At 38.3% G+C, this 17,518-nt stretch overlaps 1 long non-coding RNA gene across 4 annotated transcripts in view; it reads right to left on the bottom strand.

The window, feature by feature from the left end:
* The window catches only part of LOC134911237 (uncharacterized), a 199,799-nt gene that overhangs the window by 31,250 nt on the left and 151,031 nt on the right, over positions 1 to 17,518 (bottom strand). For 3 of the 4 annotated variants that reach the window (XR_010176421.1, XR_010176419.1, XR_010176420.1), the window contains one exon: positions 6,323 to 6,611. The exons of the other annotated variant lie outside the window; for it this stretch is intronic. This is a non-coding gene — a long non-coding RNA (uncharacterized LOC134911237). Of the gene's footprint in view, positions 1 to 6,322; positions 6,612 to 17,518 lie in introns of those variants that run through there. 4 annotated transcript variants of the gene reach the window in all.

Raw genomic sequence — 17,518 nt, 5'->3', positions numbered from 1 at the left:
ACCTTAAGCCTCTCGGAATCCTCCCCACCTCTAGATATTTTTCTAGTGTCACAATATCGTACCAATTTTTCAACTCCTTAACTGCCAGTTTTTCTACTAAGTTTAGATAACCATAATAATCGTCATCATCAGTTTGGAAAACTTGTTCCTCCTCCTCAAAGATGTTTCTAACCTTCAAAGATCTCTTGGATCTATCATTAAATATAGGCATATTAGCCGTTAATCCAGTAAGCTGCAACAAGGGTACTTTCTGACAGAATAAAAACCAAAAAACAAATTTAAAGGACCCTTATTTATGCGCTAGTTATTTTATAGCTCACCACTGAGAAATGCCCACTGTCAGCTAGGGCATTAAGTTAAAGGTACAGAAGAAAAAGGTTTCTCTTGGGAGCTAGATCACATCAGAGTTCACTTTGAAATACATTTATTTTAAAAGTTAACATTGAATGTTATAACAATACATAAAAATCCAATAAAACATGTAATTGACTTTATACCATAGATGGAGAATACAAACTAATTGTCTATTGACATAAGTGATAGTTATTTCTACCAATGTGTTCAGAAGTACGTTCAACTTCACAATTGCGCGAATACCCAACGCGTTTCGTCCACACGGGACTTCATCAGGGGTCGTGAGCGGTGTAGTCAAGAGTTTGTGAATCTCTGAGTCCCAACCAGCTTTTTGCCGTGGGTATGAAGGATCTAAAAATGTCACCAGCAAAATTAATATTAGTTTACGGTGACTATGTGCATATATGGCAATGGTTAGAAACAACAAAAAATGGAGGGGAGGAACATATATAATTGGATGATGGGGGAATAATTCTCTCAATTAGGAGTTGAGGATGGCTCTTAATTAATCACCATTAGATCAATATTATAAATTCATTATCATAAACTCTATTCAGGAGGTTATTAGAGATACTATAAATACATACATCACAAATTATCAGAAATAATTACTTACTTTATAGTATTCGTATTTACCATATATAATTCGTCAATATATAAAATAATGCAATTGCTGTGACAGTAACCTATGAGTTGAAAATATGAAAATATATGTAATAAAAATTATATATGAATACATATACACTGTATGGAATATGATTGAATACTACATTCTCCAAATGGTTATACTTCACAACAACCCTAATGTATACAACTTATTTATATTTTTGATAAGGGACCATGTTGACTGCAATGGTACAGTGGAGGTTGAAAAATGTACCAGGTACACTCAATAATAACACCTGATACCATATCAAAATTTATATCAAACCTAATGATTATATTTGATTAACATCTGGTGATTCCCTTTTAGTAACAGAACCACATTTATTGTTCTTAAATGGTGCGGTATCTGGCTTAACCAATAGTGAAATTTAATCATTATCCCCTTTCATGTATACATTTACAATTCATACAGATAGAAAATTTGAGATATACTGCTAAATCTTCATGATTGGAGGTACAAATTAACTGATTTGACATTGAAATTTAATATTTAATATTTAATATAATTCCACATTAGGCTCACCTTTGGGATGTGTTAAGAACAGTTCTTAATTTGAATAAGAATGAGTCTATATACGCATTTCCTAAAAGATAAAACATAAACCACTTCATAAATGGAGTTTAACTTACTAAATTTAGAGAAGAAGTCCATTAATAAGGTACTCACCCTTAGTGCTATCTCAGGAATCCTATTCACAGCTATAACTAAGGGTGTGTATGGGAACTGGTATATATACCACCCACCCTATGACATCACTTCCTATTACTAATTAAGCCTTTTTCTTTAATTTCATGCTTATATTAGCATTATTAACATCTCCCAGACTATCAACTAGTGACCCTTCCATGATATATCTTATTCAGGGAGTAAATTTATTAAGTTAAGTAGCTGTATAGTGGTGGTGAACGATTTGCGTTCCACCACCACTAGCGGCGTGCGTTTCACGGCCGCTACTTCCGGTTTCACAGCCGCTACTTCCGGTTCCGGCGTGCGTTCCACAGACGCTACTTCCGGTTCCGGTTTGCGTTCCAACACCCGCTTTTTCGGACTAAGATGAAATTACTTAACTCCAGCACAGTATCAAGTCTTTAAAGAGCACACTCAAATGCCACAACCGATTTAGGATGTTATATTATATGTATGTTATAAATTGGATCAACTTTCTTTATTAGTCCATATTAAATTATCGTGAAAATCATTAATTGCCTAATTAACCATATGTTTATCAATTAATCAATTTATTTAATCATTAATATATTATTCTAATAGTTGATTATTTATATTATTATAATGATTACAATTTATTAATTTTATTCTGATATTTCATATACTGAAATCATATCAATTGTGCTTTAGAATTAAATATATAATAGTGATGAATTAATAACTGTGCAATTTATTCTTTATCTTATTAAATTGACATTCTATTAATAGTGATCATAAATGTGTTAATAATTTTCATTATTCTTTTTAAATTAATATAATAATAATTTTTAAAAAAATGATATAATAATTACTAGTGATCTTTAAAGAAAAAAATATTTATTTAATTGGACCACTCAAAAGAAATCAATCTATTAGTCTTCCATTTACGTTACAATCAACATGATCCCCCATTTACAATTTCATTGTCAGTATATTATAGACAATCCATATATAGGTATCAATCGTGAAACAAATCCAAATGCCATGATATATGACTTTACAGCTTTATGCTGCCACTTAACAAGTAGTAATTGAACCATAGTGCATTCACAATAGAACAGAGGAATTAGAAGAAGATCAATTGGGAAATTAGAGAAAGGAGACTATATCTACATCTTCATTAAGGCCATTAGGGGCCAGAGTATTAAGTGTGTATATCCAGTATGTTTCTCGTTGGGATAATCTCAGATCCCTATTTCCTCCTCTTGGGTCTACTGGTATATGTTCTAAAACTGTAAATGAGAAATTTTCCCTAGTTACTATGGAATTATGCTTCTCCGCATAATGTCTAGAAAGGCTGTGGCATAGAAACTTGTTTTTAACATTTCTCATATGCTCCTGAATTCTTATCTTTGTTAGTCTCTTCGTCTTTCCAACGTATACTAGGCCACAATTACATGCAATCTTGTATACTACATATTCTGTGTTACAGTTTATCAAATGTCTTAGTCTATACCATCTTCCTGTCTCCAATTTCATACTGAAAGATTTACGATCCATAAACTTACAGCAAATACATCTAGAACAAGGAAAACATCCCTTTGTAGGTATAATCTCATTATTTCCCTTTTTGATGGGAGGACATGGTTTAATCAATCTGCTGGGTGCCACTATGTTCTTAAGATTCGTGGCTCTCTTAAATACCAGATTAGGTTTATTAGGAAGAGAAGGACCTAAAATAGGATCTTTTAAAAGTATATTCCAGTGTCGACTCATAATTTTTTTGATGGCTGTATTCTCCTGATTATACTGTGTAATAAAAGGTCTGCAAAATCTCTGGTCAATCTGAGGTTTATTTTTGGGACATAGCATTAGATCTCTTTGTTGCAGAGATGCTCTAGACTTTGCTGTTTCAATATTGTCCAGATTGTATCCCCGTTCTATAAACCTGTTGCCCAACACATTAGCTTGTTCCCAATAGTCATCTATATTAGTGCAATTTCGTCTTATTCGCAAGAATTGCGCATACGGCACACTGTTCTTCCAAGATGGGTGGTGGCAACTGGTTTGGGGGATGTAGCTATTTGCGTCAACCTCCTTAAAAAATGTTTTAGTAATGATCTTTTCACCTGCTACTCCTGTTAAAGTTAAATCTAGGAAGTCAATCTTTTCTGGATTTTTTTGATGAGTGAATTTCAAATTGAATTCATTAGTTTGTATACACATCATGAATCTCTCGACACTGTCCATATCCCCTTTCCAAATGAATAGGAGATCGTCAATGTATCTTTGATAGAATATCACATTGACTTCATACTCTGAGTGATAAACATAAATGTCCTCCCATGCTTTCATAAATAAGTTGGCATACGATGGGGCAAATTTAGTCCCCATCGCTGTGCCCTGCTGTTGCAAATAAAACTTATTTTCAAACTCAAAGAAATTATGATTCAAAATAAATGTAATACTATCCAATAAGAACTGTATCTCATTTTTGGATAGACTTGGATCATTTAGCAGAACGGATCTAATAGCTTCAACTCCTTTGCAGTGGGGGATGGATGAATATAAAGCTTGCACATCTATGGTGAGCCAATAATATTCTTTAGACCAATCAAGGAGTTCCAACTTTTGTAGTACGCTAGTAGAATCTTTGAGATAAGATCTCATTCTTGTCACGTACTTTTGTAATCTTAAATCTAAATAATGGGACAAATTTGCCGTTAAGGAATTTATTCCGGCCACAATAGGCCTTCCAGGTGGTGTGGACTTGTTTTTATGAATTTTTGGAATATGATAAAAATTAGGGACTACCGGATATTTCACATACAAATAATCGAATTCTTCCTTACAGATCAAACTGTCCTTAAGGGCTTTTGAGAGTAAATCAAACAGTTCCTCCTGATATGACACAGTGGGGTTGTTAGGTAATTCAACATATGTCTGTCCGTCCAATAATATTTTGGATGCCTCATTAAGGTATGCAGTTCTTGTTTGTAAAACAACTGCTCCGCCTTTATCGGCACTTTTAATCACCAAATCGGTATCATTTTTCAGGGATTTCAATGCTCCCTTCTCTTGTGAATTAAGGTTAGTCCCATATTTATTACTTTTAAGTTTAATTCTCCTAAAATCTTCATTAACTGATTCATAAAAAATGTCCAAATAGCTACCTCTGGATTCAACCGGATAGTATTTAGAAGGTAACTTAACCAATGGGGCTTTTTCATTTGTATTGGGACCTGATTGAGGATTTTTCAGGAAATGTCTCTGCAGTGTTAATTTACGAACGTATTTGTTGAGGTCAACAAATAGGTCAAATTTATCAACATGTGAATCTGGTGCGAATTTCAATCCCTTATCTAATAGGGTACATTCCGCTGATGATAATTGTCTCTCTGAGATATTGACAATCCCAGACGTGATTTTTCCTGATTGAACAGGGCTCTCCTTTTTTTGGGGCTTTTTTCTGCCCCCTCTACACCCTCTTCTCCTCCAGTATGGCCTCTCTTTATGCCCTGTGGTGAATCCAATCTGACATGCAACTCCTCTCTTTGTTGCTGTATACGGGGAAACCTGTAGCCTCGCCTTTCTTCTAAAAAATGCCCTTTTAAATTTCTATCTGGGGTAGGTGACCTATCCATATTATATCTGTTCCTATAAGAGGAGTTGTAATACTCTTTTGATGACCCAAAGTTATTCCTTTGGTACCCTTGATGTGAAGGGTATCTCTGCCTATAACCTCTACGTTCATAACCCTGATTTGGATAAGGAGATCTATACGAATTCCTTGGTCTAAACATGCCTCTTTGGCCTCCTTGATTCCCTCTATAATTCCCATAGACTTCCTGTTGTGGCCTTTCCCATCGGGGGTGTCTATTAATTGGCATTTTCATCCTTTCATCTGATCTCTCCTCTTTGATTGGTAAATGGTGCACTTGACCCGAAATATAATCATTTTTATCTCTAATGAATTTCTTTTGTTTACGTACTATAATTTCTCCTTCCATAGTATCTAATTTATAGTGTAGGTCTGATACATCACGTTTGAACTCCTCACTATCATCAAATTTGGTAGCCTGTAATTCCACTCTCTTGATCTCCTCTTCTAACCGATTTAATTCTTTTTTCCTTTCAGTAATGATAAGAGTAATAAGCTTTACTGAACAATCATCCAAAATGGTGTTCCAATTCGTGATAAAACTTTCATTTCCACCTCCTATTGTTGGAGTTTTATGCAACCTTAAGCCTCTCGGAATCCTCCCCACCTCTAGATATTTTTCTAGTGTCACAATATCGTACCAATTTTTCAACTCCTTAACTGCCAGTTTTTCTACTAAGTTTAGATAACCATAATAATCGTCATCATCAGTTTGGAAAACTTGTTCCTCCTCCTCAAAGATGTTTCTAACCTTCAAAGATCTCTTGGATCTATCATTAAATATAGGCATATTAGCCGTTAATCCAGTAAGCTGCAACAAGGGTACTTTCTGACAGAATAAAAACCAAAAAACAAATTTAAAGGACCCTTATTTATGCGCTAGTTATTTTATAGCTCACCACTGAGAAATGCCCACTGTCAGCTAGGGCATTAAGTTAAAGGTACAGAAGAAAAAGGTTTCTCTTGGGAGCTAGATCACATCAGAGTTCACTTTGAAATACATTTATTTTAAAAGTTAACATTGAATGTTATAACAATACATAAAAATCCAATAAAACATGTAATTGACTTTATACCATAGATGGAGAATACAAACTAATTGTCTATTGACATAAGTGATAGTTATTTCTACCAATGTGTTCAGAAGTACGTTCAACTTCACAATTGCGCGAATACCCAACGCATTTCGTCCACACGGGACTTCATCAGGGGTCGTGAGCGGTGTAGTCAAGAGTTTGTGAATCTCTGAGTCCCAACCAGCTTTTTGCCGTGGGTATGAAGGATCTAAAAATGTCACCAGCAAAATTAATATTAGTTTACGGTGACTATGTGCATATATGGCAATGGTTAGAAACAACAAAAAATGGAGGGGAGGAACATATATAATTGGATGATGGGGGAATAATTCTCTCAATTAGGAGTTGAGGATGGCTCTTAATTAATCACCATTAGATCAATATTATAAATTCATTATCATAAACTCTATTCAGGAGGTTATTAGAGATACTATAAATACATACATCACAAATTATCAGAAATAATTACTTACTTTATAGTATTCGTATTTACCATATATAATTCGTCAATATATAAAATAATGCAATTGCTGTGACAGTAACCTATGAGTTGAAAATATGAAAATATATGTAATAAAAATTATATATGAATACATATACACTGTATGGAATATGATTGAATACTACATTCTCCAAATGGTTATACTTCACAACAACCCTAATGTATACAACTTATTTATATTTTTGATAAGGGACCATGTTGACTGCAATGGTACAGTGGAGGTTGAAAAATGTACCAGGTACACTCAATAATAACACCTGATACCATATCAAAATTTATATCAAACCTAATGATTATAGTTGATTAACATCTGGTGATTCCCTTTTAGTAACAGAACCACATTTATTGTTCTTAAATGGTGCGGTATCTGGCTTAACCAATAGTGAAATTTAATCATTATCCCCTTTCATGTATACATTTACAATTCATACAGATAGAAAATTTGAGATATACTGCTAAATCTTCATGATTGGAGGTACAAATTAACTGATTTGACATTGAAATTTAATATTTAATATTTAATATAATTTCACATTAGGCTCACCTTTGGGATGTGTTAAAAGATCCTATTTTAGGTCCTTCTCTTCCTAATAAACCTAATCTGGTATTTAAGAGAGCCACGAATCTTAAGAACATAGTGGCACCCAGCAGATTGATTAAACCATGTCCTCCCATCAAAAAGGGAAATAATGAGATTATACCTACAAAGGGATGTTTTCCTTGTTCTAGATGTATTTGCTGTAAGTTTATGGATCGTAAATCTTTCAGTATGAAATTGGAGACAGGAAGATGGTATAGACTAAGACATTTGATAAACTGTAACACAGAATATGTAGTATACAAGATTGCATGTAATTGTGGCCTAGTATACGTTGGAAAGACGAAGAGACTAACAAAGATAAGAATTCAGGAGCATATGAGAAATGTTAAAAACAAGTTTCTATGCCACAGCCTTTCTAGACATTATGCGGAGAAGCATAATGCCATAGTAACTAGGGAAAATTTCTCATTTACAGTTTTAGAACATATACCAGTAGACCCAAGAGGAGGAAATAGGGATCTGAGATTATCCCAACGAGAAACATACTGGATATACACACTTAATACTCTGGCCCCTAATGGCCTTAATGAAGATGTAGATATAGTCTCCTTTCTCTAATTTCCCAATTGATCTTCTTCTAATTCCTCTGTTCTATTGTGAATGCACTATGGTTCAATTACTACTTGTTAAGTGGCAGCATAAAGCTGTAAAGTCATATATCATGGCATTTGGATTTGTTTCACGATTGATACCTATATATGGATTGTCTATAATATACTGACAATGAAATTGTAAATGGGGGATCATGTTGATTGTAACGTAAATGGAAGACTAATAGATTGATTTCTTTTGAGTGGTCCAATTAAATAAATATTTTTTTCTTTAAAGATCACTAGTAATTATTATATCATTTTTTAAAAAATTATTATTATATTAATTTAAAAAGAATAATGAAAATTATTAACACATTTATGATCACTATTAATAGAATGTCAATTTAATAAGATAAAGAATAAATTGCACAGTTATTAATTCATCACTATTATATATTTAATTCTAAAGCACAATTGATATGATTTCAGTATATGAAATATCAGAATAAAATTAATAAATTGTAATCATTATAATAATATAAATAATCAACTATTAGAATAATATATTAATGATTAAATAAATTGATTAATTGATAAACATATGGTTAATTAGGCAATTAATGATTTTCACGATAATTTAATATGGACTAATAAAGAAAGTTGATTCAATTTATAACATACATATAATATAACATCCTAAATCGGTTGTGGCATTTGAGTGTGCTCTTTAAAGACTTGATACTGTGCTGGAGTTAAGTAATTTCATCTTAGTCCGAAAAAGCGGGTGTTGGAACGCAAACCGGAACCGGAAGTAGCGTCTGTGGAACGCACGCCGGAACCGGAAGTAGCAGCTGTGAAACCGGAAGTAGCGGCCGTGAAACGCACGCCGCTAGTGGTGGTGGAACGCAAATCGTTCACCACCACTATACAGCTACTTAACTTAATAAATTTACTCCCTGAATAAGATATATCATGGAAGGGTCACTAGTTGATAGTCTGGGAGATGTTAATAATGCTAATATAAGCATGAAATTAAAGAAAAAGGCTTAATTAGTAATAGGAAGTGATGTCATAGGGTGGGTGGTATATATACCAGTTCCCATACACACCCTTAGTTATAGCTGTGAATAGGATTCCTGAGATAGCACTAAGGGTGAGTACCTTATTAATGGACTTCTTCTCTAAATTTAGTAAGTTAAACTCCATTTATGAAGTGGTTTATGTTTTATCTTTTAGGAAATGCGTATATAGACTCATTCTTATTCAAATTAAGAACTGTTCTTAACACATCCCAAAGGTGAGCCTAATGTGGAATTATATTAAATATTAAATTTCAATGTCAAATCAGTTAATTTGTACCTCCAATCATGAAGATTTAGCAGTATATCTCAAATTTTCTATCTGTATGAATTGTAAATGTATACATGAAAGGGGATAATGATTAAATTTCACTATTGGTTAAGCCAGATACCGCACCATTTAAGAACAATAAATGTGGTTCTGTTACTAAAAGGGAATCACCAGATGTTAATCAACTATAATCATTAGGTTTGATATAAATTTTGATATGGTATCAGGTGTTATTATTGAGTGTACCTGGTACATTTTTCAACCTCCACTGTACCATTGCAGTCAACATGGTCCCTTATCAAAAATATAAATAAGTTGTATACATTAGGGTTGTTGTGAAGTATAACCATTTGGAGAATGTAGTATTCAATCATATTCCATACAGTGTATATGTATTCATATATAATTTTTATTACATATATTTTCATATTTTCAACTCATAGGTTACTGTCACAGCAATTGCATTATTTTATATATTGACGAATTATATATGGTAAATACGAATACTATAAAGTAAGTAATTATTTCTGATAATTTGTGATGTATGTATTTATAGTATCTCTAATAACCTCCTGAATAGAGTTTATGATAATGAATTTATAATATTGATCTAATGGTGATTAATTAAGAGCCATCCTCAACTCCTAATTGAGAGAATTATTCCCCCATCATCCAATTATATATGTTCCTCCCCTCCATTTTTTGTTGTTTCTAACCATTGCCATATATGCACATAGTCACCGTAAACTAATATTAATTTTGCTGGTGACATTTTTAGATCCTTCATACCCACGGCAAAAAGCTGGTTGGGACTCAGAGATTCACAAACTCTTGACTACACCGCTCACGACCCCTGATGAAGTCCCGTGTGGACGAAACGCGTTGGGTATTCGCGCAATTGTGAAGTTGAACGTACTTCTGAACACATTGGTAGAAATAACTATCACTTATGTCAATAGACAATTAGTTTGTATTCTCCATCTATGGTATAAAGTCAATTACATGTTTTATTGGATTTTTATGTATTGTTATAACATTCAATGTTAACTTTTAAAATAAATGTATTTCAAAGTGAACTCTGATGTGATCTAGCTCCCAAGAGAAACCTTTTTCTTCTGTACCTTTAACTTAATGCCCTAGCTGACAGTGGGCATTTCTCAGTGGTGAGCTATAAAATAACTAGCGCATAAATAAGGGTCCTTTAAATTTGTTTTTTGATATATATATATATATATATACACACAAACAGAAAGTTCAGCACTCACCATAGCAAGCTCACTTATCCTCACAACATCAATAAATAAATGATGGGGGTTTAGTTAGTGAATTGGCCATTGCACGGAAGCCTGCATACCACTTGCCAAGGTACCCCACCTTCATGCAGGTCCTACACTATCACAAAGTCTCAAAAATTAAAACCTGGCAACTGTATCACACATAATATAATGCACACATGCCCACTAGGTTTAATGTGTATCTGCCATGCATCTTATGGCTTTTAAAGGTACACTAGTCACCTGACACTGGCTGATAAATCACTAAGGAGCAGCTGACACAGGTTTAGAACAAGTAAGATTACACAGGGGTGCATGAAAAGGCCTGTGACCACGGTTAATAAGAGTTAACCAAAGAGTAACCCCGTAATATACAAACAAATCTAGAAAACCACAGCACTCGCCACCCCCGAAGCGGGGTGCAATATCTGCACTCACCACTCATAGGGTGGGGTGCATGCAGCCCATGGCCACCAACCCAAATATATACAAACAGGAAGTTCAGCACTCACCATAGCAAGCTCGCTTATCCTCACAACATCAATAAATACATGATGGGGGTTTAGTTAGTGAATTGGCCAATGCACGGAAGCCTGCATACCTCATGCCAAGGTACCCCACCTTCATGCAGGTCCTACACTATCACATATTAAAAGGGGTATGCATACAAAATAACATATGTATCATTAGGTATAACATGTATATATATATATATATATGGTTACAGAGTTACAATTACACAAGAAGCAGTTACAGTTACAAAAGAATCAGTTACAGCCAACATACATACGCTTAGTTTCACTGGTCCCAGGCAGCCACTCATCAGGTAGGAGACTTCTGATAAGGGTGTGTGTGTGTGTGTGTGTGTGTGTGAATGTGTGAGTGAGTGTGTGTGTGTGTGTGTGAGAGAGTGAAATGAGAATGTATCAGAGAGCTCCCTGCTTCTGGGTCCCTATGTTTATACAGTAAAATAATGGGTGTATACAACAGTGGGTTTCATATTCTTCCATTGATCCAGAGGCTAGACCTCTCAAGAACTCGATGGCTCATAGGTCAATGTGAGGGCTTTTGTCGTACGTTGCAAACACATGTGTCTGCCCCCAGGGCCATGACTGTGAGTCCAGTTTCAAGTCTTCAGGAAGTCCTTTGTATTCATACATTTGGTCATAACTAATCAATGCAATGTACTACAATCTACCCATAGCTATCAAATTAATACACACATTCTCCTGATCATGTTGACACTAAGCATGATATATTTAACTTGTTCTGTTCCAATATTACATATATATCTGATGTTATACTCTAATATATAAATACATTATAATGTCTGGTGCTTGTCATGTTTTGTCTATGTGTAATTTATGTGTTGTATGAAATATGTGTTGAATATATCTTTGTGGCTTGTCTGTGTGGATGCGTATGCTACCATATATCCTGTGCACGCTGCGTGTATGCGCACGAACAGAGACCTCTCTGTTTGGAGTTTGTATGTTGTCTGTATGTAATATTTTTGACTTTGGCAGGGTACAAAGACCTTTGTGGTTTTGCACAGGTCCCAGCGAAGCTTTAAGTCGCACGGCACAAAGTAAGAAGATTGACAGGAGGGGGGCGTTTCTGGGTGTCAACTGACCGTTTTCAGGGAGTGTTTGGAAAAACGCAGGCGTGCCGGGGGGAAACGCAGGCGTGGCTGGGCGAATGCTGGGCGGGTGTGTGACGTCAAAAGCCAACCCTCCAACGTTAGAATCAATGCACACAGAGTAAGTCCAGGGCTGGTCTTGTTTTGCACAAAATGTTTTTGCAGGCGCTCTGCTGCACAGGCGTTTGCACTTCTGCAAAGAGAAAATACACTCCCCGGTGGGCGGCGACAATGCGTTTGCACGGCTGCTAAAAACTGCTAGCGAGCGATCAACTCAGAATGACCCCCTATATTAGAGATTATACGTCGGTGTGTGATTGTGGTGACCTGAATGTCACTGACACATGCCGTAGCGTGTATATATGGGGTATGGAGGCTGCCTGGTTAGCTGCTACATAGAGGGGCAGGATGCCCGGGCACACCCCCTGGTCACAGCAACCCTGGCACAGACATGTCAGAGTATTCCCTGAGGTTTGCAGTAGGTGGCATGTGGGTATGCGTGGGGCACTCCCCGGGGGCAACCAGCATCTCCTGAATCCCCTGAAGTACCTAAAATGGGGTCCTTCCCTCAAGGCCTCGCTCCCTCGTGCAAGGCCACGCCCACATATTGCAGCCTCCCACTCCGGGTGTCATCAGGGGCCCCTGTCATAAATACAATGTTGGTAGCTACATTATTAAGTAGAGAGAACATTATGTAAAGTTAACATTATTCTAAAGAAGAAAATGTTGACAAGGGATGTATTTTAATGTTCGATTTTCCCACATTACAAATGGGAGTTCTACAATTTATCACTAGGTGTTATAGTAGTACAGTATATGGTGGCTGACCACATGTGTTCATATGCAAGATCAATCAGTGTTTTGAAGCTGAATATTGAAGGTGAACATCACTATAACTAACTTGTAACATTAGTTACATAACATAAATAAGTTTCCTTCAGCTTTGTAAGAGGTGTAATTTTTAGATACTATAAGGTTTATGAGGATTCTGGACATCTAACCAATACTTCAATGTCCATTGATGGCCATTAAATAAAATAGCTTATCTTATAAATGGTAACTAACGTTACACGTGTATTTAAGTCAATATCATACGCTAAATAAATGTTATTATCTAATACGCTGTCCTCTTTCAGAAACCTACTAGGGGTAAAGCAAATCGAGTGTGAAAATACAACGGGCTCTAGAATATTGGAGTGAATTTTTTTTTTGTAATGAAATTCTGAAATTTTAAAATACACCAAAAGGTGGAATCATTGGTAGGATGATGATCATTTGAGGGCAAGGGACAGGGATCCTTTTGGACATTTTTTGTGTGCTTTCATATTTGTTTTTGTTTGCAAAGACAGAGCAAGTAATAGCTAGAGGACCTCATACATGAAACATACACTCTTGTTGCATTTAACAGATATACTCCATGCTCTACTGTATGTATAAGGCAGGGCTATTTTTCGTCCGGAATACTCCAGAACGCCGTTCCTGAAGGTGTTTAAAAAAATGACGTCACCTGGAGTGGCGTTCCGGAATGTCCTGGCCGCACTAGCAAAGTTTGGGAGGGCAGGTGCGGCTTGTGAAAAAGCATATACTAGAAGCTCCCGCAGTACCCGCCGTGGACTGAGCCGCATCGGAGGCCGCGGAAGCACTTCCGTCCATTGTAGTGTAATAAACGCCACCAAAAATGGGCACCGCTGAGGAGGAGACAGACGCTGGAGGTCACATTTGCTTATGGTATATGCTTATTCACAGCCCGCACCTGCCCTCACCCAGGCAACAAGCAGGAGACCCCTGGCAATGCGCACAAAACACCTTGCAATGCGCACTGAAACCCGTGGCAACGCATACAAAACCCCTGGCAGCATGCACGAACCCCCTGGCAATGCGCATGAAACCCCTGGCAATGTGCAGGAGACACCTGACAATGCGTAAGAAACCCTGGCAATGAGCAGTAGACCCCGTGCAATGCGTACAAAACCCATGACAATGCATACAAAACCCCTGGCAACATGCCCAAAATTCCTGGCAACGCACATTGAAACCCCTGGCAACGCGCATGAAACCCCTGGCAATGTGCAGGAGACCCCTGGCAACACGCCGGAGACCCCTGGCAATGCATATGAAACACTTGGCAATGAGAGGAGACCCCTGGCAATGCGCATGAAAACCCCTGGCAATGCACAGGAGACGCCTGGCAACACATATGAAACCCTTGGCAACAAACATGGAACCCAGAGCATGAAACCCCTGACAACAAGCATGAAACCCTTGGCAATGAGCATGAGACCCCACACAACAGGCAAACAGGTAATTTAAAAGTAATTAGAAGCCTTACTCTGTCACATAATTTGTAAGGGTCATTATTGTGTGTGCGGATTAAAATGGTGTCAGGGCCATAACTGTGTGTGGCATAACACATAATGGGCATCATTCTGAGTTGATCGCTCGCTAGCTACTTTTGCAGCCATGCAAACGCATAGTTGCTGCCCACGGGGGAGTGTATTTTCGCTTTGCAAGTGTGTGATCGCATGTGCAGCCGAGCGGGCCAAAAAAGTTTTTTGCAATTTCAGAGTAGGTCTGAACTTACGCAGCCCTTGCGTTCACTTCAGCATGTCCGGTCCCGGAATTGACGTCAGACACCCACCCTGCAAACGCTTGGACACACCTGCGTTTTCCCTACCACTCCCAGAAAATGGTCAGTTGACACCCAGAAACGCCCTCTTTCTGTCAATCTCCTTGCGCACGGCTGTGCGAATGGAATAGTCGCTAGAAGCACTGCACAGCAACAATGCTGTTTGTACCCGTACGACGCGCGTGCGTATTGCGGTGCATACGTAGTAACCTGATCGCTGCGCTGCGAAAATCGGCAGCATACGAACAACTCGGAATGACCCCTCATGGGTGTTACAGTGTGTAGCATAACGTGTAATAGACATTACAGTGTGTGGCATAATGTGTAATGGGCATTACGGTGTGTGGCATATTGTGTAATGGGAATTACGGTGTGTGGCATAATGTGTACTGGGCATTACGGTGTGTGGCATAATGTGTACTGGGCATTACGGTGTGTGGCATAATGTGTAATGGGCATTACGGTGTGTGTGGCATATTGTGTAATGAGAATTACGGTGTGTTGCATAATGTGTACTGGGCATTACGGTGTGTGGCATAATGTGTAATGGGCATTACTATAAAGAGGAAAACTGACAAATAATGTAAGGGGCATGAATCAGGATTTTATTTTCCTGTGGTTGGCAATGTCTGGGCGTGTGGGTTGCAAAACTGGGGTATAAGGTAGTCTTTTCCTGCAAGGGCATGCCCCTTGCCGCAAAGCCATGCCCCTTACAGCGAGGTCACACCCCTTTTTGGGCACGTACGCAAATTCTTTATTCTTCCATAGGTACCCCCCCTCACTGTAGTTCCTCCCATATTACCCACAGCTCCGCCCATCACCGCCCACCCACAGGAGTTCCTGAAGCTATTTTTTTCTCCAACAATAGCACTGGTATAAGGTATTAGCGCTGTGGTGTCAGCTGCCAGCTTTTCCCACTAATTGGCTTCCAGGGTGACACTGCTCTGCAGTAGACTGTGTGTTGGGGTCCATGCTGCAGCTTCAGTGACCATTAATGAAGGGGGGAGGGGCTTCTTTGGAGTGAGTCATTACTGAGTACCTTTTGACAATTATATAGTAATAATATTAATATTATACATTGGGGGGAATTCAATTGTTTGAAAAGTTTTCAATCAATTGAATATCACTCATTGTTACTCTGTTAAGGGTTAGTCACCTGGTGGAATGGTACCAATAAGCAGGGACGTAACCAGAACTTGTGAGCCCCAATGCGTCTTGCGATCTACCTCTCTGCAGCAGTTATTAATTGTATCCAGTATAATAGTGCCCTAGTTCATTTTCTGAACCATAGTAGTACCCTAGTTTATCTTATGAACCTTTGTAGTTCCTTATACCCCTTTTCCACTTCTGTAGCACGGGTCGCAGCGGTGTCGCCTGACATGGCCGCGACCTGTGCTACAGCCCCCTTCCCACAGCGCTCACAACCCGGCATATTGCCGGGTTGGTGACGCTGCTTCTGACGCGGCAGGGGCGGCGCTGGGATCTCCCAGCGCCGCCCTCCCATACACAGTGAGGCTCCCGTTCACACTGGACAGCTAGCCGGGTTGAACACGTGTTCAACCCGGCTAGCTAGCCGGGTAGGATTCCCGGATCACTTGATCCGGGAATTTGCCCGGGGACCCGTTTCCACTAGGGAAAAACATGGGTAAATGCGCGCCCCGCGCATTTACCTGTGTTTAAAAAAGCTAGTGGAAAAGGGGTATAAGTTAATATGTTGTCACATTGTAGGACTGCCATTTCATATTATGCCACATTACACTGAATATGTAAGACAATACTGACTGGCCAATGGATCAGACCTAATTGCTTAACAGGCAAATCTGGGAAAAATTAAATCTATAATGTATCTTGTCACATGCAAGAATAGGGGCAACCTCTGTACAGACTGTACTACCTACACACTTAGGGGGTAATTCAGACCTGATCGCCTGCTGTGGGAAAACGCACAGCAGCGATCAGGTCTGAATTAGCCCCTTTGACAGAACTCAGGAGGACTCTCTTTGTGTATCTCTAGCTCTAGACCTGAATGCTCTCATTATATAAAGGTAACACTGGACCCAGACACCCAGGCGAGGAGGAGGAGGAGGAGGAGGAGAAGAAGAAGCTGGAATCTCTGGGTCACTTACAGCTCTTTTCCCCCTCCTATATCTCCTCTAGTCAGGAAGCTCAGTCAATAGCTCATAAAACCTGATACTCCTCGGTCTCTACCTGCACTGAATACTGTCCTGTTCGTATTCTGGCTGCCTGGTTCTGCTGCTGCACAAGAGGGAGAGAAAGTGATGTCAGCGTGCTCTGCCCTGACAGATGGGGGGCCCAGGGTACAGTATCCTTTATCTGGTTATGTGACCATGCGTCACAACTACTAACCCTTGGCAATCAACAGACACAAGTTGTTTTGGTTTTCTTCTTCATCTTAATTTACAAGTCATGAGTAATGTACTCACACAGTGGCGTAACTAGGGCCCCGCAGCCACTGCGATCGCTTGGAGGCGCAGGGAAATGGGGGCGCCGTCGCCGCCGCCACTGATTTCTGCTATTTTGGGAAGGAAACGGGAGGGCACAGTGCGCGCCTCTCCTTTTTGTCCCTCCT

This window comes from Pseudophryne corroboree, chromosome 4, assembly GCF_028390025.1.
Source record: "Pseudophryne corroboree isolate aPseCor3 chromosome 4, aPseCor3.hap2, whole genome shotgun sequence".
In the NCBI taxonomy this organism is placed as follows: Eukaryota; Metazoa; Chordata; class Amphibia; order Anura; family Myobatrachidae; genus Pseudophryne; species Pseudophryne corroboree.
The sequence above is the reverse complement of the archived record's forward strand: the minus strand, read 5'-3'. Positions and strand labels throughout refer to the sequence as shown.